At 43.8% G+C, this 24,484-nt stretch overlaps 1 protein-coding gene and 1 long non-coding RNA gene across 4 annotated transcripts in view; one reads left to right on the top strand and one right to left on the bottom strand.

Moving 5' to 3' along the window:
* LOC112130341 (uncharacterized) overlaps positions 1 to 19,924 on the bottom strand; it is a 57,182-nt gene extending 37,258 nt beyond the window's left edge. Inside the window, exons 1-3 of one of the 3 annotated variants that reach the window (XR_008517022.2) lie at positions 19,509 to 19,733; positions 11,846 to 11,956; positions 9,745 to 9,883 (exon numbers count right to left, since the gene is read on the bottom strand). This is a non-coding gene — a long non-coding RNA (uncharacterized LOC112130341). Of the gene's footprint in view, positions 1 to 9,744; positions 9,906 to 11,845; positions 11,957 to 19,508 lie in introns of all 3 variants that reach the window. The other 2 variants (XR_008517021.2, XR_008517020.2) reach the window with 2 other exon arrangements.
* Positions 19,573 to 24,484, top strand: part of ZNF217 (zinc finger protein 217) — a 36,519-nt gene continuing 31,607 nt past the window's right edge. The window contains exon 1 of the mRNA XM_054541876.2: positions 19,573 to 19,665. The gene's annotated coding sequence lies outside the window, so the exon portion shown is untranslated. The remainder of the gene's footprint in view (positions 19,666 to 24,484) is intronic.

Here is a 24,484-nt window from a genome sequence, read left to right as displayed (position 1 = left end):
TTATGGCTGTAAGAATATATTTTCAAGGACGTCATGGGTGTTATATATCAACATGCTCCAAAGCCCTAAAGCATTGCCTGGCAGAGTAGGTCTTTGATAGATCTGTGTTGTTGAATGGTTGTCCATCAGTGCAAGATCTTCTTTTCTTTTCTTTTTTTGAGACGGAGTTTTGCTCTTATTGCCGAGGCTGTAGTGCAATGGCGCTATCTCAGCTCACTGCAACCTCCGCATCCCAGGTTCAAGCAATTCTCCTGCCTCAGCTTCCCGAGTAGCTGGGATTACAGGCATGTGCCACCACGCCTGGCTAATTTTGTATTTTTAGTAGAGACGGGGTTTCCCCATGTTAGTCAGGCTGGTCTTGAACTCCTGACCTCAGGTGATCTGCCCACCTCGGCGTCCCAAAGTGCTGGGATTACAGGCATGAGCCACAGCGCCCGGCCCAGGGTAAGATTTTCATGTATTGCACACTGACAGGATTTTTCTCAGATTACAGATCAGTCATGTCATATACCTCTTTCTTTATCTATTTGTCTTTTATTTGTTTTTATTTATTTTTATTTATTTATTTATTTTTGAGACAGAGTTTCGCTCTTGTTACCCAGACTGGAGTGCAATAGTGCGATCTCGACTCACTGCAACCTCCGCCTCCCAGGTTCAAGCAATTCTCCTGCTCAGCCTCCCAAGTAGCTAGGACTACAGGCATGTGTCACCACGCCTGGGGAATTTTTTGTATTTTTAGTAGAGACGGGATTTCACCATGTTGCTCATGCTGGTCTTGAACTCCTGACCTCAGGTGATCCACCCACCTCGGCCTCCCAGACTGCTGGGATTACAGCTGTGAGCCACTGCGCCCAGCCTTATTTATTTTTAATAGAGATGAAAAAAAAAAAAAAAGAAGACCAAAAAAAAAGTATAACTCCACTCAAGTCTGGGCACAATGGCTCATGCCTATAATCCCAGCTTTCAGGGAGGCAGAGGCAGGAGGATAGCTTTAGCCCAGGAGTTCGAGACCTGCCTAGGCAATATAGGGAGGACCCGTTCTCCACAAAAATGAAAAAAAAAAAAAAAGACAAAAAAATAGTAAGTGTAATAGAGATGGGGTCTTGCTATTTTGCCCAGGCTGGTCTTCAACTCCTGGCCTCAAATGATCCTCCCAGCTTGGCCTCCCAGAATGCTGGGATTACAGATGTAAACCACCCCACTCAGCTTGTATCTATTTGATTCTGAGATCTGTAATGCTAAAGATAGAAGGCAGCCATGGACTTTGCACAGATGATTTTTTTGGCTGCATTGGCTTACTATGTTTTCCTTTAGTGAAGGATTTCCTGAATGAAACATCTTCTGTTTGTGGTGAGGGAACACCACTTCTTGGTGCAGAGGGACTGGCAAAATCTTTTGCATCATGGGGTTTGGCTTTTTCTTATTTATTTATTTAGACACAGGGGCTCACTCTTTTGCCCAGTCTGGAGTGCAGTGGTGTGATCATAGCTCACTGCAGCCTTGACCTCTTTGGCTCAAGCAAGCCTCCTGCCCTTAGCCTCCTGTGTAGCTGGGACCACAAGTGTGCACCACCACATTCAGCTAATTTTTAATTTTCCTTTTTTTTCATAGAGATGAGGTGCCATTTTGTTGCCCAGGCTGGTCTCAAACTCCTGGGCTCAAGTGATCCTCACACCTTGGCCTCCCAAAGTGCTGGGATTACAGGTGTGAGTCACTTCACCTGGCCTGGTTTGATCAGTATGAGTCTATTATGCTCAGTAAGAATTTCAAAGTTCACGGAACTTTTTCATACAATAAAATCATTTACACTTTTCTCTTGGGATTTACACGGAGTTCACTTCAAAATGACAGACTTCGGTTCTTCTCATCATACACAGAATAGAAAGCTTAATTAAATTTATGCTGGTCATAGCTTTTGCCTGTGTCCTTCAGTGTTTAGAAACTGTATAATAAAGACAATTTTTAATGAACAATGTAAGTTCTGTGTACTTCAATTTCAATTGTGTCTCAAAGATCATTTTTCTTTCTCTTGTTAAAATTGCACTGCAATATTCTATATAGTGTGTGCCACATTAAAAAATATGTGTGTGTGTGTATGTATAAAAACTGAGCCTTTAGGCCAGGCGCGGTGGCTCATGCCTGTAATCCTAGCATTTTGGGAGGCCAAGGTGGGTGGATCATGAGATCAGGAGTTCAAGACCAGCCTGGCCAAGATGGTGAAACCCAGTCTCTACTAAAAATAAAACAATTAGCCGGGCACGGTGGCAGGTGCCTGTAATCCCAGCTATTCGGGAGGCTGAGGCAGGAGAATCACTTGAACCCAGGGGGTGGAGGTTGAAGTGAGCCAAGATCGCCCCACTGCACTCCAGCCTGGGCGATAGAGTGAGACTTCGTCTCAAAAAAAAAAAAAAAAGCCTTTAATTTTTTTTTTTTTTTTTTACTTTCTCTTTTGAAGGAGGAAGAGATAAATCATAAGGACAGAACTGATATTAAAGATTTGGTGGGAAAAAGGAAGCCTCCAGGGAATGTTATGAAGAGCCCATGTGGGTAAAACTTATTTGTACTTTCTATTTCATCATGAATGATTATTCAGATTCAGAATGAGAGCATTAAAGAACTGTGAATTCTCCATGAAAAATGATAGTTTTTTCTACTTGTGGTTTAGTTTATTGATATTCAATCTTGTTTCATAAAAAAGGATGTTTACCATATTAAACATGTTTAAAGATGGAAAACTATTTCTTACATATTGAGTACAAGAAATATTTATATATACATATAAATATATAGTAAGACATATTTAAAATATGTAAAGATGAAACAAAACCTTTATTTGTAGATAGCTGAGTAACTAGAAAATATAATTGGCCAGGCATGGTGGCTCACGCCTGAAATCCCAGCACTTTGAGAGGCGGAGGCAGGTGGATCACCTGAGGTCAGGAGTTTGAGACCAGCCTGACCAATATGATGAAACCCTGTGTCTACTAAAAATGCAAAAATTAGCCGGATGTGGTGGCAGGCACCTGTAATTCCAGCTACTTTTCTTTATTTTTTTTTTTTGAGACGGAGTCTCACTCTGTCGCCAGGCTGGAGTGCAGTGGCGCGATCTCAGCTCACTGCAACCTCTGCCCTCCGAGTTCAAGCGATTCTTCTGCCTCAGCCTTCCAAGTAACTGGGATTACAGGTGCCTGCCACTGCACCCGGCTAATTTTTTGTATTTTTAGTAAAGACGGGGTTTCACCTTCTTGGCCAGGCTGGTCTTGAACTCCTGACCTCGTGATCCACCCGCCTCGGCCTCCCAAAGTGCTGGGATTACAGGTGTGAGCCACCGCACCCGGCCAATCCCAGCTACTTATGAGGCTGAGACAGGAGAATCGCTTGAACCCAGGAGGCGGAGGTTGCAGTGAGCTGAGATCGTGCCATTGTACTCCAGCCTGGGCAACAAGAGCGAAACTCCATCTCAAAAAAAAAAGAAGAAGAAAATATAATTAAGCCAAATACATATTCTCCCAAGCATTATGATTAAACCTAATTTTCTGTTTGTTTTGTTGTGCTTGGTTTTTTGTTAGTTTATAGTTTGCTTATTCATTGCTGTTTTTTAAGATAGTAACTGTGAGTCCTTCAGCTGGTGAATAAAATCCCCCAAGTTTTAACATTTTACAATTGAATTATATAAACATTGAAAATTGGGTTGAAATAAATCTAGTTGTTCAAGAGTGTATGTTGTATTTTCTAGCTGACCTGACCTGGCTAGGGAACCACTGCATGTTTGTGTTGTAAGAACAGTGTTGGCTCATAGATTTTTAAGGAAGTATAAATGGGCAAAAATAAAAGTGTTGGCCTTGATCAGTGTCACACACCTCTTTTTCAATGGATTCCAACTTTCTGTTCAGTCTCAATCTGTAATGAGACTCTGACTTTCACCTATACTCGTGAGATTAGAAAAAAATTCTGCCTCTGGGACAGAGGTCAGAGAGCTAATCCCAGCCACGGAAACTTCATTGAAGGTTTGCAGGCTGCATGAATACCTCCGGGCGGCAAAGAAAAATAGGTCAGGGCATGGTGCTTAGCTGTGTGATCTCGGCAGGTTAGTTTACATTTCTGTTCCTCAGTCTCTTCCTCAGTAAAATCGGGATCCTAATAGCACGTATACCATAAGGCTGTAGGAAGGATTAACTGAGTTAATACATGTAAAACTCTTGGGAGAGTGCTTGGGACATGGTGAGGGCTTAAGAAAAATATCTGCCATTATTAGGACGTGAGTTGCTGATAACTTTTCCCCCTCCCCAAAATGGCTACTGCTCTGTAAATAAGAGATAAGAAAACTCCGCTGGAGAGGGAGGGATTTGTAACCCTTCTCCCTGTTGGGGGAGAAAATCACTTACTAAAAACAAAGTTTTCTTTTATATATCTTGAAAATGAAAACGTTCACAAAAGACAAGTATTCTGCCAGTAAAAATGCCAGTTAGGGAGAGAAAACGCTGACTCCTCCCAGTTCACAGCACGAGGAGGAGGGCAGAGCCAAGGGGACTTTTAGCTGAGTAATAGGCAGTATCCCTCGTGAACGCCACCCTCTGTCCTTCTCCCCAGGATTGGAAACCTCCGTAACAGACTGTTCAAGGTCTCCTAGGTATTTTACAAAAATCGTTTGAGAAAGACTTCCCGGGATCATCAATTTTTAACCAGTGCTTACCAGGCGTATTCTAAATTAGTGAGACCTAAACCCTGCCTAAGGGTTTGTCACGGAGCTCCTGTGATATTTTTTCCTACTGGTGTTAGTAATAACCACCCATTGTGTGAATTACACCATGTGAATTACACCATGTGAATTACACAAAAATAATAAGATTTTTTAAAAATAATTTTTCCCTAAATGTTAGAAAACCCCACCCTATATCATTGTTTAAAAAAAAACTGAAAAATACACACATATTCAAAGGGAATTAAAAAATCACTGGTGATCATTAGTAACATCTTAGTGGATGAGAAAGGTTTTTCTTTTTTTTTTTTTTTTTAAGTTCCTCAAATGTGTTGCAGAATTTGGGATTTTTTTGGTGCGGGGGACGAGTATTGGGATAAAATACTACCAGAATAAATTCAAGGAGAAAAAGAGGAAGCCATTTTACACTAATACCAGACTCTAGACCACTTCCTTCTCAAATAGGCACATCCCCTGTTGTGAAAACAGACCAGGAGCTTCAAGGTAGGGAGTGGAAATAGACTTGAATATTCCTTGTGAATTCTAGGAGCTAAAAGCTCAGGTTTAATGCAAAACCAAAGGACATATAAGTTCACAGAGTCCTGGTATACAGAAGGGAACATTCAGATCCAGTTTGTAAGGGGCAAGCTCAGCACTCTTGCCAGGGGGCCCTGGATTTAAGCATGGACTTTGCAATGTACTAATTTTGTGACCTTCGGAAGGTCATGGTCTCTCTGAGCCACCGTTTTCTAATCTGTGAAATGGGACATTCAACTTCCCCTCTGTACCTTGCAGTGACATTTTAAGATAATGTATCTGTAAAATCCTTTTAACAGAACAATGCAAACATAAGGTATTACGTTAAGGAGGCACAATTCCAAGCTTTTCTGTATTGTTTGGATCAAAACATTGTTTCCTTGTCTACATTATTTATCTACATGGACTTACAGTTGTTTGTGAAGATGAAATAAGCAGCTTCCACTGACGGCCTAACCAGAAGCTTCAGTGGTTTGACTCTTAGTGAATTTGCCTCAATTTATGTTTTTTAAAAAGTACCTAGAAATACTGTCTCACCAGGAAAGAAACAGAATGAAGCTGTCCCTAGGTTAAAACCACCTCACTCACAGTTTACTCCCGAAACAAACATTTGTTGACTATGTTTTTGACATGGTTTACTGGCCTAAGCTCACAAACTTTCCATAAATGCAACAAGAAGTCAGTATTTCCTAGCCAAACACATTCTCATCTGTATCCCATCTCTGGCCAAATTCCGTAGGGATCTGGCTGTAAATAAGTAATGCCTCCTAGGAACACGGTCCTGCCTATCTGCGGGCCCACGCCCTTTTGCTGTTCCACTTGAAACTTGGAGGCAGGCCAGGGATATGGCTAAATAATTACTGAGCCAGAACCAGTTAATCACAGGCCCTCCAGAGGTGGGGACCAGGCCCCTGTGCTCTGCACCCTGCGGGGGCAATAGAGGCACTTCAGAATTTACCATCCTGGTAGGACCTAAGCCTTCGGGGCATTACGAGTCTGTTAAATTACTCCAGTCTTGAGCTAATTTGGTGCAGGTTCCCTGGATTTAGGCCCCAGTGAGTAGTTGGCTTTTCTGTTTTTGGCACAGGTAAGAAAGGAGGAGGGGAAAAAAATGGTGTAAGCAAGTTTCGAAATCTTAGATCATTTCATGAATGACTCAGTGTTTCCTTCTGGAAAAGTGCAAATAATTGGCTTTCATTAATAACTTAGCTTTGAAAAAAATTCCTAAATAGTGAGCAGCCTTTCATGCTATCTGAACACTGCCATCCTCCAATCTTCAATTTTATAGCTTCCAGAGGAATTTCATTCACTTGATAACGTGTGCTTGTTGAAAAATAAACTGTCACCTACTTCCTCCTTGAGGCTTCCTGTTCTTTCTGAGAAAAGCATTGAGATTGTCTTTCTTTTTCTCTCTCTTTTGTTTTCCTATTTAAAAATATTCAGCCAGGCGCGGTGGCTCATGCCTATAATCCCGGCACTTTGAGAGGCTGAGGCAGGCAGATCACTTGAGGTCAGGAGTTCGAGACCAGCCTGGCCAACATGGTGAAACCCGTCTCTACCAAAAATACAAAAAATTAGCTGGGTGTGGTGGCACATGCCTATAATCCCAGCTACTCAGGAGACTGAGGCAGAAGAATTGCTTGAACCCAGGAGGCGGAGGTTGCAGTGAGCTGGGATCCTGCCACTGAACTCCAGCCAGGGCGACAGAGCGAGACTCCATCTCAAAAAAAAATAAAAATTCAGGCCAGGCGCAATGGCTCACAGCCTGTATTCCCAGCACTTTGGGAGGACGAGACTGGCAGATCACTTGAGGTCAGGAGTTCGAGACCAGCCTGGCCCTCATGGTGAAACCCTGTCTCTAATAAAAATACAAAAATTAGCCAAGCGTGGTGGTGGGCACCTGTAGTCCCAGCTACTCCGGGAGGCAAGGGAATCGCTTGAATTCGGGAGGTCGAGGTTTCAGTGAGCCGAGATTGCGCCATTGCTCTCCAAAAATAAAATAAAAAATAATAAAATAGGCCGGGCGTGGTGGCTCACGCCTGTAATCCCAGCACTTTGGGAGGCCTTGGCGGGTGGATCACAAGGTCAGCAGTTCAAGACCAGTCTGGCCAACATGGTGAAACCCCATCTCTACTAAAAATACAAAAATTAGCTGGGTGTGGTGGTGCACGCCTGTAATCCCAGCTACTCAGGAGGCTGAAGCAGGAGAATCGCTAGAACCCAGGAGGTGGAGGTTGTGGCGAGCCGAAATCGTGCCACTGCACTCCAGTCTGGGCAACAAAGCAAGACTCCGTCTCAAATAAAAAAAATTAAATTAAATTAAAAAAATAAAAATAGTAAACATATAGTTATTATTCTTTGAAAACTAATTATATGCAGCACAAAAGGAAATAGCCTATTCATAGAATGAGAATGTTATACTATATATTTCTTTAGTTAGAAATACATACATAAATATATTTCAAATATCTTTAATTCATTTGAGCACATTTCAGTTTTAGAATTTTTTTTAAAAAAACCTCTATTTGTCCGTCTCTCTCTTTCTCTGCACATAAACAACCCCTAAGTTTTCATACAGAAGACATCCATTCTTTCAGCATTGGTATGGTCGAATCTAGCTTCGGAGCTATAAACTCTGAAGATGTCTCAAATGACTCATTAATGGAATAAAGTGTTTCTCATGTTAAAGATATGCAAATGGACTTAATCAAGTGAAGGGAGACTCTGTAATTCAGTAAATAAAGCTGAGAATGTTACTGTGGTCACCCTGAACTCTATTTGCATACAAACTTACCTTGTTTCTAAAGCAGAAGGGAAAAAAAAGAGGAGGAAGAGAAAAAATCGCAACGTTCACCACACGTTGTTCTCAAAATAAAAATCTCATAAGGTGAAACAGTTAACAAAGCAAAAACTGCTTAGTATGGATGAATCCAAAATACATTGAAATTATTTTCTAGAACGTAGACAGCAAGCATAGGACCTGCCTCAGGTCCTCTTATGGAGAAAATTGCACAATCAAACTTTTTGCCATTCATGTCTGTTGTGTTAGGTCAGGACTGATTATTTATTTATTTATTTATTTATTTTTTGAGACGGAATCTGGCTCTGTCGCCCAGGCTGGAGTGCAATGGCGCGATCTCGGCTCACTGCAAGCTCTGCCTCCTGGGTTCACGCCATTTTCCTGTCTCAGCCTCCCGAGTAGCTGGGACTACAGGTGCCTGCCACTATGCCCGGCTAATTTTTTTATTTTTAGTATAGACGGGGTTTCACCGTGTTAGCCAGGATGGTCTCAATCTCCTGACCTCGTGATCCACCTGCCTCAGCCTCCCAAATTGCTGGGATTACAGGCGTGAGCCCCCGTGCCCGGCCTATTTATTTAGTTATTTATTTATTTTGAGATGGAGTCTCCCTCTGTCACCCAGGCTGGAGTGCAGTGGCGCGATCTCGGCTCACTGCAACCTCTGCCTCCCGGATTCAAGTGGTTCTTCTGCCTCCACCTCCTGAGTAGCTGGGATTACAGGCGTGCGGCACAACACCCTGCCAATTTCTTGTGTGTCTTTAGTAGAGATGGGGTTTTGCCACGTTGGCCGGTCTGGTCTCGAACTCCTGACCTCAAGTGACCTGCCCCCGCCTCAGTTGGCCAAAGTGCTGGGACTACAGGTGTGAGCCACCATGACCAGCCAGGCCAGAACTGATTCTGTTACTACTCTGGCTTCAGGAGTCAGCCCTGCTTGGGTTGTTGGACTAATCACAGCATGGGTCCCTGGCTATTTCCTCAAACCAGACATACAGTTGGATTAAAACAGAATAGAGGGCCAGGCACAGTGGCTCAACGCCTTTAATCCCAGCACTTTGGGAGGCTGAGAGGTGGATCACTTGAGGTCAGGAGTTCGAGACCAACCTGGCCAACATGGCGAAGCCCCGTCTCTACTAAAAATACAAAAATTAGTTGAGCTTGGTGGTGGGCGCCTGTAATCCCAGCTACTCAGGAGATTGAGGCAGGAGAACCGCTTGAATCCGGGAGGCAGAGGTGGTAGTGAGCCGAGATTGCACCATTGCACTCCAGCCTGGGCGACAAGGGCAAGATTCCATCTCAAAAAAAAAAAAAAAAAAAAAAGAAATAGAATAGAGATAGACGAAGAGAGGCACCCCATGTTAGATTCTCATGCTGGATATCAAATTACCAATCTTGCAACGTTTAATACCAGGAATGAAAACCAGAATCACTGTTATTTTCTTTGAAGGAAAGCTCAAATTGTGCATCATTTTTACATTTGTGTGAATACACACGATCTATTTTATGTTCTGGAAGAAAACTTGCTCCAGTGCAATGGCTCATTCATGTAAGGTGGAAATATTTCAAGGAAATAGGATGAGGAAAGTTCACACCTACTCAGGGAGAGAATGGATTTAAATAAATACTTCAGAACAGATCTAAATTAATCACGTGATTGGTCAAGTATGAGGAAAGGCCACCTGCAGCCTGGTTTAATTCCAGTGAGATATACCTGGGCTATTTTGGAAGATGATGCCGCTGAAGAAAGCCTTGCCTTGCACACGCAATAGCATCTCACGCTTTAGCTGGCAGCAAATCCTACTTAAGCCACCTCCCGGTAGCTGATTCGCCATCCTCGAGGTCCCACATGCCTAGGGAATGAGTGAAAAAGCCCTAGAATATAAACCACAAATAGTGTAAAGATTTATTTATTTATTTTTATTTTATTTTTTTGAGACAGAGTCTCGCTCTGTTGCCCAGACTGGAGTGCAGTAGTGTGATCTCAGCTCACTGCGACCTCTGCCTCCCGGGTTCAAGAAATTCTCCTGCCTCAGCCTCCTAAGTAGCTGGACTATAGATCTGCCACCATGCCGGGCTAATTTTTTGTATTTTTAGTAAAGACGGGGTTTCCCCACGTTAGCCGGGTTGGTCTCGATCTCCTGACCTCGTGATCTGCCCGCCTCAGCCTCCCAAAGTGCTGGGATTACAGGCGTGAGCCACCATGCCGGGCCTAAAGATTTATTTTATTTGGTTAGGCCATCTAGTTCTGGGAGTGTTGTCAAGGCTTTTCTGAGAATCTACTCAAGGGCAAAATAGAGGTGTCTTATGATTAGTTACTGTGTCCTTCACCCCACCCCTGCCCTAACCCTGAAAAAATTGATTCTAAAATAAAAAACAAGAGAAGAGCCGGGCGCAGTGGCTCACGCCTGTAATCCCAGCACTTTGGGAGGCCGAGGAGGGCGGATCACGAGGTCAGCAAATCGAGACTATCCTGGCTAACATGGTGAAACCCTATCTCTACTAAAAAAGTACAAAACATTAGCCGGGCGTGGTGGCGGGCAACTGTAGTCCCAGCTACTCGAGAGGCTGAGGCAGGAGAATGGCGTGAACCCGGGAGGAGGAGCTTGCAGTGAGTGGAGATCGCGCCACTGCAATCCAGCCTGGGCGGCAGAGCAAGACTCTGTCTCAAAAAAAAAAAAAAAAAAAAATCGACGTATGTATCTTTTATGAAGTTAAAACATAATTCTGTTATCAAAAGGTACACAGAGAAAAGTCAGTCTCTCCCCAACAAATGTGGTTCCCCTGACTCTCGAGTCCTCTTCTCCTTGCAGGGTCATCCCTAGGACCAGGGTAAAGATTATTTAATTATTTATTTATGAGACAGAGTTTCGCTCTTGTCGCCCAGGCTGGAGTGCATTGGCGTGATCTCAGCTTACTGCAACCTCTGCCTCCCAGGTTCAAGCGATTCTCCTGCCTCAGCCTCCTGAGCAGCTGGAATTACAGGCACCAGCCACCACATTCGGCTAATTTCTTTTGGTATTTTTAGTAGAGACCGGGTTTCACGATTTGGCCAGGCTGATCTTGAACTCCTCACCTCAAGTGATCCACCCGCCTTGGCCTCCCAAAGTGCTGGGATCACAGGCATGAGCCACCGCGCCCAGCCCGTATTTACTTATTTTTATTTGTATAAAAATGCAAAGATGGCCGGGCGCGGTGGCTCAAGCCTGTAATCCCAGCACTTTGCAGGCTGAGGCGGGTGAATCACCTGAGGTCAGGAGTTCGAGACCAGCCTGACCAATATGGCGAAACCCCATCTCTACTAAAAATACAAAATTTAGCCAGACTTGATGGCGCGTGCTAGTATTCCCAGCTACTCGGGAGGCTGAGACAGGAGAATTGCTTGAACCTGGGAGGTGGAGGTTGCAGTGAGCAGAGATTTTGCCACTGCACTCCAACCTGGGCGACAGAGCGAGACTCCATCAAAAAGAAAAAAAGCCAAGAATAGCTGGGCGTGGTGGCATGAGCTTTCAGTCTCAGCCATGATCCTGACATTGTACTCCACCCTGGGGGACAGTGCAAAGCAAGATCCTGACTCAAAAAAAAAAAAAAAAAAGCTTTACATTATTATTACTATCAATCATTAGAGAGAGAGTCTTGCTCTGTTGCCCAGGCTGGAGTGCAGCGGCGTGATCATGGCTCATTGCAGCATCTAACTCTCGGTCTCAGGTGATCCTCCCAACTCAGTCTCCCAGGTAGCTGGGACTACAGGCACATGCCACCACGCCCGGATAATGTTTCGTAGTTTTAGTAGAGACATGGTTCTGCCATGTTACCCAGTCTGGTCTTGAAATCCTGGGCTCTAGTCATCCTTCAGCCTTGGCCTCCCAGTGTGCTGGGATTCCAGGTGTGAGCCATCATGCCTGGTCTTATATTATTTTTGACACCTAAGAGAAATGATCATTGTAAAGTATCAGATAAAGAGTAGGGTTCAATTAAGTACTATGCCATTTTAATTTTTTTATTAATACATAAGAGTTGTACATATTTTGAAGATACATATGGCCATTTTTTTTTCTTTTTTATCATCCAGCCCAAAATGTCGCTTATGGCCATTTTTTTTTTTTTTAAAGCTGCAAGAAGGCAGCAAAATTGGAGCAGTGGTTATTTCTGCATGTTATGTGTTGGGTTTATGGGTGCAATTTTGAAATTTTCTATAATGATATGTAGGGCTTGATTTTTTTTTTGCAACAGGGTGTTGCTCTGCTGCCCGAGCTGGCTTGCAGTGGCACAGTCATGGCTCATTGCAACCTCCAAATCCTGGCCTTGAGCAATCCTCCTGCCTCAGCCTTCCAAAGCGCTGGGATTACAGATGCCCAGCCAAGTAAGGCTTTCTAATCATAAAAATAAAAAAGTATTCTTTAAGAATTATACATTGCGGTCGGGCACAGTGGCTCATGCCTGTAATCCCAGCACTTTGGGAGGCTGAGGCAGGCAGATCACCTGAGGTCAGGAGTTCGAGACCAGCCTGGCCAACATAGTGAAACCCCATCTCTACTAAAAATACAAAAATTATCTGGGCGTAGTGGCAGGTGCCTGTAATCCCAGCTACTTCGTAGGCTAAGGCAGGAGAATTGCTTGACTCCAGGAGGCAGAGGTTGCAGTGAGTTGAGATCATGCCATTGCACTCCAGCCTGGCCAATAGAGTGAGACTCCGTCTCAAAAAAAAAAAAAAAAAAAAAAAAAAGGCCAGGCGTGGTGGCTCACCCCTGTAATCCCAGCACTTTGGGAGGCTGAGGCAGGTGGATCACGAGGTCAGGATATTGAGACCATCCTGGCTAACATGGTGAAACCCCGTCTCTACTAAAAAATACAAAAAAAATTAGCTGGACATGGTGGCGGGCACCTATAGTCCCAGCTACTCAGGAGGCTGAGGCAGGAGAATGGCCTGAACCCAGGAGGTGAAGCTTGCAGTGAGCCGAGATCGCGCCACTGCACTCCAGCCAGGGCGACAGAGCAAAGACTCCTTCTCAAAACAAACAAACAAACAAAAAAGAATTATACATTGCATGACCAGAACAACAACAAAAAAAGAATTGGCCAGGCATGGTGGCTTACGCCTGTAATCCCAGCACTTTGGGAGGCCCAGGCGGGCGGATCACAAGGTCAGGAGTTTAAGACCAGCCTGGCCAAGATGGTGAAACCCCATTTCTACTAAAAATACAAAAATTATCCGGTGTGGTGGTGGGTGCCTGTAATCCCAGCTACTCAGGAGGCTGAGGCAAAGAATTGCTTAAACCCAGGAGGTGGAGGTTGCAGTGAGCCAAGATTGTGCCACTGCACTCCAGCCTGGGTGACAGAGTGAGACTCCATCTCAAAAAAAAAAAAAAAAAAATATATACATTGCATATTAGAGTGTGTCCTCTAATCTTTCCTAAGTGACCCTGTAAAATGTGAGGACTCTTGTATTTGAAATATGGCAGATACGCAGACCTAATAGCAGTGTTCTTCTAGTTTACTGTAAAGTTAACCTGAATCATTCTGATTCATTTACAGTGGCTTCTACTATATGCTATTTACGTTTGTTCAACACACATGTATAGTTGAACCATAGATACCATTTGAGCACGTATTCTCACATTTGGAAGATGGTACCTTTTATTTTATTTGCTTTTTCTTTAATTTCTTTATTTTTTTCCATTTTTTTGTTTTTTTCTTTTTCTTTTTTTTTGATGAAGACGGTCCTTTTTAACACTGTGCTGGACGTTCCATATAAGATCAATAAATACTAATTAAATTTGAGGATTGAGGATAGGATTAGCTTTTCAAAGGGTGGATCTTGAAACTTATAATAAGTCTGAGAATGGATTATAGATACTCCACCCTAATAATGCTATAAATACCTCTGGTGGTGGTTTCTAGGCTTGATCAGCTTAATGATTCATTTTACTTGCAATGGTCTTTTTCAGTTGTGTGCCTGTGTGTGCTTTAAAAAGGACAAAAATAAGTTTGGAGGAAAAAAAAATTTAATTGCTTTCAAATGTTCCAATAAATTCAAACCCATATACTCTTGCTCAAGAATTTCCTTGCTAGGTTATTACATACTTTGCCAAATCTCTCTAACTTTCTCCTATTTTCTTAATCTTAGGAACTATGGAAGATTTTAAGTGTTGCTGGCTGGTCAGAAAATGTAAATGTTTTCAAACAACTTAAACATTTAAATGTCATAAGAGAGATTTAAAAAAAATCAGATATCCACTCCTGAAAACATCTACAGGTTTAAGAATCAGCAAAAACCATCTTAGGCCCCCGAAGAGAAAGAGTATATATATTTTTCACATTCTTATTTAAATAACCATCTGTTATCTGCAAATGTAGTTCCTACTGAGAACATCCCAATAAAAGGCCGGTCTGTGACTAAGGAAATACTCCAACTAACGATCCACTGATAGGCAAAGAAATATCAACAAGGCCAGGAGGCCTCATCGGTTGCTACCTAACAGACCTGGTAACAGCAGCAGTACCAGCTAGATGGCAAAGGAGTAGTGGTTGTGCCCAAACCATTACAAGTTTGCTAGGATTATTTCAGTCCATCTAGCAACTCACTCCAGGTGGGCAGCATTTAGGCTGGATTCTATGCAAACAGAACACAATAGAATACACTGGCAATGAGGGGTGCCCTTGTGTTCCAGATAATAGAAGCTTTGAATTCTTATACCCTAAAATTTTAGTGTTTCTGTAATGGATCTACAGTGTTTTGCTGCACAACTTGAAAACTAAGACAGACATACAAAAGCTTAGAAAAGGAAAAAGGAAAAAAAGTCTAGAAATTTTTTTTTTTGAGTCTTGCTCTGTCACCCAGGCTGGAGTGCAATGGCGCGATCTTGGCTCACTGCAACCTCCACCTCCTGGGTTCAAGCGATTCTCCTGCCTCAGCCTCCTGAGTAGCTGGAATTACATACAGGCGCCTGCCACCATGCCCGGCTAATTTTTGTATTTTTAGTAGAAATGGGGTTTCACCATGTTGGCCAGGCTGGTCTTGAACTCCTTACCTCAGGTGATCCACCTGCCTCAGCCTCCCAAAGTACTGAGATTACAGGCGTGAGCCACCGCGCCCAGCTACATTTCTTTAAAACCTCTGAAGTTAAAAGTAAATAACTGTTACAATGGTTACATCCAATATTTACAAGTAGAATGTGTTTCCTGAGAATTCGCCCTTTCATTTAAGTTTGCAGTAGTGCTGCCACCACGTTTTCACATGTGATCAAATGTATCCCATTGGAAAACCATGTAATCTTGTTTGGAAATCCTCCTCAGGCTTTGGCATCCTGTAGGAGTTCTGCCAGAGAACTTTAATCCAAATCATAAACTTAAGTCATAGGTACTAAAAAAGAAACTTCTGGTCTAGGACTTTGAATCTTTTGACTGTTAATAATAAAGAAAGCTGTATTTTGTTTTGTTTAAAAAACAGAGATGACTGGTGGTGGTGGTGGCCGTGGGGGTGTGTGTGGGGGTGGTGGGGGCTGTGGGGGTGTGTGCTGCTCACGCCTGTAATCCCAGCAATTTGGGAGTTTTAGGTGGGCAGGTCACTTGAGGTCAGGAGATCGAGAACAGCCTGGCCAACATGGTGAAACCTCATCTCTACTAAAAATACAAAAATTAGCCAAGCGTGGTGGTGCACGCCTGTAGTCCCAGCTACTCGGGAGGCTGAGACATGAGAATTGCTTCAATCCGGGACAGGGAGGTTGCAGTGAGCCGAGATCATTCCACTGCACTGCAGCCTGGGCGACAGAGTGAGATTCTGTCTTTAAAAAAAAAAAAAAAAAAAGAAAGATTAAAAATAGAGATGGGGGGTCTCACTATGTTGTTCAGGCTGGTCTCAAACTCCTGGGCTCAAGTGATCCTCCCGCCTTGGCCTCCCAAAGTGAAAGCTGTATTTTCAAGTTGGTCAAGTGTTCACCTACTCTGCCACCAACTGTGATTTCAGTATATACAGACATCCATAAAGTCTGGAAACAAAGCATCTACGTCATTACAAACATCTTCAATGTGTAAAAATTAGAATACATACAATTGGATAGAGTATAATAGAATAAAGTAGGATAAAACAAAACAAAGTAAAATGAAATAAATTAAATAACACTGTGTCTCCAGACTTCATGAAAATCTTTTACGTGAACTTGAGGATGTACCGAGCCAGTGGAGTAGCTGGATGAAATGGGAACTCCACTGCAGGAAGTGGTGCTTTTCTGATGCTGCTAATTAAGGAATGTGGAACCCTTCTTTCTGAGTCAGCTTGGCGGTATGTAGAATTCTGTCCCGCTTAGTGCTTACGTGATTATTGCATGAAACTTTAGAAATAAACCAGAGTATCTTGCCACTTAACACTTAAGAGGCAAGAGGTGGTGTGTGTGTGGTGTGTGTGTGTGTGTTTTTAAATGGTTCCTAATCTTTAAAATGGTTAGTTGCAGCTGGCCTTTTTATCAGCTGATCATATTTACAGCAGTCTCAGATGGCACGGTGCCGTCCCAAAAGATTTGGACCATTTAGAAGCTCACATTTTAAGGTACACAGGCTTATCATAGAATTCTGAGGATTCACTAGAATTACACGGCAAGAAAAACTTTTCTGTGGAACTGTTTACTATTCTTATTTTTAATTTCTTTTTGGTAAAATAAATGTTAATTTATTTCAAAGCTAATATAAGTATATTATGAAAAATAGAGAAAAATAGAAAGTAGAAAAAGGGTCGTACATATTCCATTATTGAAAAACAAACATTAAAAAATTTTTTAAATATAACCCATCATAGGATTAAGGGTAAAAAAAGAAAAAAAGAAACAATTTTAATAAAAATTTTGAAATGTAGGCAAAAGTAGAGAGAATAATAAAAATAGTATAATGAGTAACCCCCATACCTGAGGCCCAGTTCTAGTTTCTTTTTTTTTTTTTTTGGGACGGAGTCTCGCTCTGTTGCCCAGGCTGGAGTGCAGTGGCGTGATCTCAGCTCACTGCAATCTCCGCCTTCGGGGTTCACGCCATTCTCCTCAGCCTCCTGAATAGCTGGGACTACAGGCGCCCACCACCACGCCCGGCTAATTTTTTGTATGTTTAGTAGAGATGGGGTTTCACCGTGTTAGCCAGGATGGTCTCGATCTCCCGACCTCGTGATCCACCTGCCTCGGCCTCCCAAAGTGCTGGGATTACAGGCATGAGCCACTGTGCCCGGCCAAGTTCTAGTTTCAAGATGTTAACCACCTTTGGTTCAATTCTCTTGTTTTTTAATTTACTAAAGTATTATAAATTCTCATATGTCATGTCATTCTTCTATATGCTTCAGTATACATCTTTAAATATATATATATACATATTCTGTGATAATCCGTGCCATTATCACAGCTAATGAAATAAAGTTTTTTTGTTTTCATATAATATTCAGTCTGTACTAAAATTTTTCTGATAAAATCAATTTTAATATTTTTATGTATATTGCATCCTTTTTTCGTTACTGATAAAAAAATTAGAGTTCATTAAAAATACAACTTTGCATCTCGGTTTTTTCATTTGCTACTATAAATATTTCCCAATGGCCTATTTTTCAAAACTAATTTTAAAATGGCTGTGTGTAATCGTGTGGGGATACCTAACTTGGATGACTAACCACTCCTTTATTTGTGTGCCTCCACACATGCATGGAGAGTGAACGTATATTGCTCTCCCGCTCGTAGTGAATCTTGTTACCACGAAGATCTTTGTTCCTAACACCTTTTCCTACATTAGGGCTGTTTCCTTAGGATTGATTCCAGGAGTGTTATTGCTGCATCCAAATGTATGAACATTTGTAAGGCCCTTGACTTGTCTCATTGAGTTGTTTACAAAAGGACTGTACCAATTTACACTTCCACTTACAAAGGATGAGAGAGCCTCTATTAAAATGTTTAAAGGCCGGGCTTTTCAGAGCTCTTATAAATCATTGGCTGGCTATAAGAGGCTGACTTAGGTTTGTCATATGGTCATAGTCATCTCAAAATAAATAAATACGCATTTTCTATAGCTATAAAAACATGGCATGCGCAGACTGCCAAACAACCACAAAGTAACTTTGATTAAAGGAGGAAACTGGTCTACTTGTTGAAAATGTGGTAATGAGATAGTTTCCACCCAGCCGGGAAGCGCGGCCCGGAGGGGGAGGGGAGCCTGCATTTCTTCATGCCTCTACCCATCCTGAAGAAGGTAGAAAGGAACAGGTCAGCGTTCTCTTCATTTACTTTGTAATTTTTTTAAAGGTGAATATTTAATTTGTTTCCATATGCCTGAGTTGATGATGCCAAAATACGGTTGAAAACTAGCAGAAAACTTCTCGTGGCAAGGGTTTCCTGTAAACAAACCCCACAGTACTGGGTAAGAGAGGATTAGGGCAGAGCCATTTTAGCTGCGACTCCAAATTCTATTTTGTTTCCTTGGGGACATGCTGTTTTTATTTGTGGGCTTCAAATAAAACTGCTGCAGAAACCGTTTATTTCTGTTCAGAGCATTCTTATTTTCTTTAAGGAATATATCATATCAGTTACAAATCTTTGTAGAAAATTCAGCTGTATTGGTTTGGAGAAGTTTATGTGTCAGTTTTTTTTTTTTGAGTCAAGAAGAAAGGAAAAACTCAACTACTGTTATGTTTATATGAGGACAAAAAAAAAAAAAGAGAAGGAAGTTGATAAGAAAATACTTAGCAAGACAGTCTTTAAAATCCAGCATGTGAATTTTTAATTCCTCCCTCCCTTCCTTTTTTAAGAAACAGAACAGGAAAGATGGTCTTATTATCCTTGTTCGCATTTCACTGTTTTCACCCCACTCAACCAGGACGAAGTCATTCCTCAAAGCAAGTAGGAACAAAACATAATCTCTTAAGATATTTTTAAGAGGACATGCTGACTTGGTCTTTGTTAAAAAAAAAAAAAAAAAGTCAACAAAATGTGCTAACCACATTAAAAAAAAGTTGTTAAAGGAGCCAAAGGGATTAGCCCTCATTGAAGGGCTGTATGAGAACAGGCAGCCTTCCGGGGCGAATCCTGGCTAACGTCATTTTGGCGGACGTTTATTGCGTATCGCCATGTGCCAGGCACCGTTTTAAGGCTTCATGGTGATGAGGGCATTTAACTCTCGGAACCCACCCATTCTGCAGGTGAGGCTGGGAAGAAGGTGAGGCCAAGGCCCGGGTCTCCCAGCGGTTAAGGGCGGCGGCAGGATTTGAATCCAGGCGGTCTCTGGAGACTGGGTTCTGAGAAAACCCGCTGTGTAAGTGCTGGGGGACCGCTTTAAGCCCTCCGCTGGAAGCGGTGAAGCAGCTTTGGGCCAACTCAGTTCCAAGCGCCAGTGTAGACGCGTGGCTTCAGTTTGTCCTGTACGCCAGTCAGGGGTGTGGCTCTGACCCTAATCTCATCTCCGGCCTTCCCCAGTCTCAGCGCCCTGTTGGGAGGGTGTGGTTGGGGAGGACACACCTACCTGGAGCTCGTCGGTTTCACCTTGTCTGCGGAGGGGTCGTCCGCAGTTGCCTCTCTTTCCTCCTAGGCCTGCCTCGACCTCCACTTTGGAGAAGATGCCCCAGGAACACTGAAGGGCCGGTCGTCTCCTACCTTCTATGAGGATTGCCCAGCTCAAGGTATACTCCTCAAAGAATTCCACTTGCTTTGTCTACACTGGGCGATCTAGCTGATGATTGAGCGACTCAGGTTCTGTAGGAGACGGATCCGGGTTCAGATTTGATCTCTTCCTTTCCTGCTCTGAACACCCTCCGGTGTAAGCGCCCCTGGCAGGTCCCTGCGCGGGTGAAGGACGCGTCTGTGGGTGTCCGCCCTGGTGTGCAGAGCGGGCAGGTTCTGCGGCCGCGGGCGGTGGTCGTGATCATAACGGCATGACTTAATGGAGCGCTGTGTGCCACCCCCCGACTTCCCCCACCCCGCGCCCGTTATTACCACGAGTGAGGTCTTGCTTATTGCTCCCAAATTCACTTGTCAGCGAGTACCATTTTTTAGATTTTATTTTTATATTTTAATTAATTAATTAATTAATTATTGAGACGGACGGAGTCTTGCTCTGTCGCCCAGGCTGGAGTGCAGTGGCACCATCTCACTGCAGCCTCCACTTCCCGGGTTCAAGCGATTCTCCTACCTCAGCCTCTCGAGTAGCTACGATTACAGGCACAGGCCGCAAAGCCTGGCTGATTTTTTGTATTTTTAGTAGAGACGGGGTTTCTCCTGACCTCAGGTGATCCGCCCTGTCTGCCTCAGCCTCCCAAAGTGCTGGGATTACAGGTGTGAGCCACCGCACCCGACTATTTTTTAATTTAATTTAACTTTTTGACATGGAGTCTCAAATACAAAAAAATAATTTTTGTATTTTTAGTAGAGACAGGGTTTCACCATGCTGGCCAGCCTGGGCTTGAACTCCTGACTTCAAGTGATCCACCCACCTTGGTCTCCCAAAGTGCTGGGATTACAGGCGTGAGCCACCATGCCTGGCATATATATATATATATATATATATATATTTTTTTTTTTTTTTTTTTTTCTGAGCCACCGCACCCAGCCTATTAATTTTTATTCTTTTTTTTTTTTTTTTTAATAAATTGAGATGGGGTCTCACTATGTTGCCAGGGCTGGTCTTGAACTCCTGGACTCAAGCAATCCTCCTGCCTCGGGCTCCCAAAGTGCTAGGATTACAGGCTTCAGCCACCATGCCTGGCTCATTTTTGTATTTTTTGTAGAGATGGCGAAGAGGGGTCTCGCTATGCTGCCCAGATTGGTCTCGAACTCCTGAGCTCAAGCGACCTGCCCACCTCGGCCTCCCAAAGTGCTAGGATTACAAACGGGAGACACCGCGCCCGGCCGTTAGGGAGTTCTATTATCCCCATCTGTAAAATGGGGAAAATGGAGTCAAAGAGAATTCAAAGGAAGTCCCAAAGCAGCACAGCTGGGGAATCGAGTTTTGGTTTGAACCCAGAGAGCCATTTTCAAGAGCTGAGCCCTGACCTGCTGCGGGGGTCACCGCTCCTAGGTGCCACTTTGTACTCTGGGAGACTTGGATTCTAACTCTGCTGGGGGATCTCAAAATGGAGGATGGTGTGCTTGCCCCAGAGTCAATGCCTAATCAGTGATTGTTATTATTATTCTGTTTTCCTAAGGCCAAGGTCAACCACTTAGGACAGAAAAGAATGGTATGAGTCAGCATGGCTTTTGGCATTGGATCTGGGCTAGAATCCCACTTTCTTCTAGCTGTAGATCTTCAAGTAAGAGAATTAAGTCAGAAAGTTAACCTCAGGCCCCAGTTTCCTCATCTGCAAATGGATTTAAGCATGAAGGTTATCAGGAGAACTAAGTAACACCATAATATAAATCAGCTTTGGAGCTGAGAGTGGCACATAGCGGGGGTGCAGTAAATCATTTTGTTTTTCCCCTTTTATTATCATTATTATTTTGAGGCACAGTCTGTTGCCCAGGCTGGAGTGCAGTGGCTCCATCTCTGCTTACTGCAACTTCCGTCTCCGGGGTTCAAGCGATTCTCCTGCCTCAGTCTCCCGAGGAGCTGGGATTACAGACATGTACCACCATGCCCGGCTAATTTTTGTACTTCTAGTAGAAACAGGGTTTCACCATGTTGGCCAGGCTAGTCTGGAATTCCTGACCTCACGTGATCCTCCTGCCTCTGCCTCCCAAAGTGCTGGCTTCCCACCGAGCCTGGTCTGTTTTTCCCCTTCTTATCCCTCCTCTTCTCCTCCCTGTTCTTCTTATTCATTTATTTTATTTTTTGAGACTGTCGGCCAGGCTGGAGTGCAGTGGCACGAACACTGCTCACTGCAGCCTCGACCTCTTGGGCTCAAATTATCTTCCCATCTCAGCCTCCTGAGTAGCTGGGATTATAGGCGTGTGCCACCAAGCCCGGCAAATTTTTATTTTATTTTATTTAAGACAGTTTCACTCTTTTTGCCTAGGCTGGAGTGCAATGGTATGATCTTGGCTCACTGCAACCTCTGCCTCCTGGGTTCAAGTGATCTCCTGTCTCAGACTCTTGAGTAGCTGGGATTACAGGTGCCTGCCACCACTCCTGGCTAATTTTGTAATAATTTTTGTATTTTGTAGAGACAGGGTTTCGCCACATTGCCCAGGCTGGTCTTGAACTCTCAGGTTTAGGTGAGCGCCTCGGCCTCCCAAAGTGCTGGGATTATAGGCATGAGCCACCATGCCCGGTTTCCCTTTCAAAAGCGATTTCAGCTGGGCGTGGTGACTCATGCCTATAATCCCACCATTTTGGGAGGCCAAGGCGGGCGGATCACCTGAGGTTAGGAGTTCGAGACCAGCCTGGCCAACATGGCGAAACCCTGTTTCTACTAAAAATACAAAAAATTAGCCGGGCATGTTGGCGGGCGCCTGTGATCCCAGCTACTCAGGAGGCTGAGGCAGGAGAATTGCTTGAACCCGGGAGGTGGAGGCTGCAGTGAGCCGAGGTTGTGTCATTGCACTACAGCCTGGGCAATAAGAGCAAAACTCCGTCTCAAAAAAAAAAAAAACCAAAAAAGATTTACAGTCTGTTACAGTCTGGTGAAGAAGAGGGTCCTGAATACAGGTATACCAAGAACTCAGGGGAGTGACACGGGAGGAAACTAGCCCTCAGGCAACCAAGTGAAACACTGTATTGCTGTTCCAGAATGTGGGGAGGGGAGGACAGTGGGTGCAGAGGTTTCAACCTTGCCCCAGAGCCACACATAACTGGTAAACATCCTGGAAATAGGGGGTCAAGAAATATGCATCAGTGTCAATTCTTAGAATTGAGGAAATTTAGGTTGGTGATAAAGGGGGAGTCTGACCTTGGGTTCAACTGGTGCATTGGCTTCATTGTAGTCGGGAAAGTAGGGAAACAAATTGTTAGCTGTGTGACCTCAGGCAGGTTACTTAATGATCCTGAGCCTTAGTTTTCTCTTTTCTCTCCTTTTTTTTTTTTTTTTTGAGACAGGGTGTCACTCTGTCGCCCAGGCTGGAGTGCAGTGGTGCGATCGCAGCTCACTGCAACCTCTGCCTCCCTTTGTATTTTTAGTAGAGACAGGGTTTCACCATGTTGGTCAGGCTGGTCTCGAACTGCTGAACTCGTGATCCACCCACCTCGGCCTCCCAAAGTGCTGGGATTACAGGCGTGAGCCACCGCACCCGTCAGGACTCCAACTTCTTACAGTTTCATGTCCTCTTTGTTAAACCAGGATGGGGTCTTTTGGGAGACAGTAATATCTCTTGGGAAAGAAACACTTACTTGACGTTCAATGGTTCTTTTGGTTTTATTTCCATTTCCTTTAGTGGCTTCCCAGTGCTCTTGGAATAAATCCCAGAGTCTTAGCATGGCCCACCAGATCTTGACAGCCATGTTCTCAGGACTTTTGTTTTGTTTTGTTGTTGTTGTCTTTTGTTTCATTGTTGTTTTCTGAGACAGGATCTTACTCTGTTGCCCAGGCTGAGTACAGTGGCACAATCTCAGCTTATTGCAGCCTCAGCCTCCCTGGCTCAGGTCATCCTCCCACCTCATCCTCCTGAGTAGATGGGAGTATAGGCACACAACGGCTAATTTTTTATTTTTTTGTAGACATGGGGTCTCGCTATGTTGCCCGGGCTGGTCTCAAACACCTGGACTCAATCAGTCCTCCCAACTCTCACTCCCAAAGTGCTGGAATTATGAATTACAGACGTGAGCCATCTCGCAAGCCATCTCGCCCAGCCGGGAACTTTGTTTTTATTCTAAGACGCATGAGGGCTGTGTTATCGGGAATTTGTTTTTATTCTAAGACGCATGAGGGCTATGACATAACCAGACGACGACTTTTGAAAAGGTCAATTGTGGCCGCTTAGAATGGGACGGTCTACATTTCTGCCCTGTAAACACAGGGACCTTCCATGTAGAGACGAAATCAGCAGTTGGAAATGTGTTTTGGGAGTTGAGGGGAAGAGTTTCAGGTGGGAAATATGGACATTTAGGAGCTTTCCAAATATTGATGGCATGTTGAACCTTCGGACTGGATAAAATCACATGAGTAAGAAAGTGTTGCTAGCATTGGGCCCTGGGCATGTCAGCACCTGGAAGTCAAGGAACAGAGTCTAAAGACGGAGCCAAGGGGACTAGGAGGGAGCAAACAGCGAGGACTGATGGAGATCAGGAGGGCATGGGGACCCAACTGCAAGGCAGGAAAGAGCTCTTTCAAGTGTTGCAGATGTGGCAAATACTAGGGAACAGAGAACTGATCACTGATAATCCTGCTGCAACGAGAGTCAAATCCCCGGTCTTCACACGGGCCTGCCTTGATTTCTTGCTCCTCTGTCCCTACCTTGTCTTCATTCCATGGCCCCCAGACACACTGGCTGCCTTCCAGTTCTTTCTCCAAGCTTGGCTCTCTTCCTCTTTGGTCCTTCTCACCTTCTGTTCCCTCTGAATGAATGGAACAC

Source organism: Pongo abelii, chromosome 21 (assembly GCF_028885655.2).
Source record: "Pongo abelii isolate AG06213 chromosome 21, NHGRI_mPonAbe1-v2.0_pri, whole genome shotgun sequence".
NCBI classification, from domain to species: domain Eukaryota; kingdom Metazoa; phylum Chordata; class Mammalia; order Primates; family Hominidae; genus Pongo; species Pongo abelii.
Note: the sequence above shows the minus strand (reverse complement) of the source record. Positions and strands in the feature narration are given on the sequence as shown.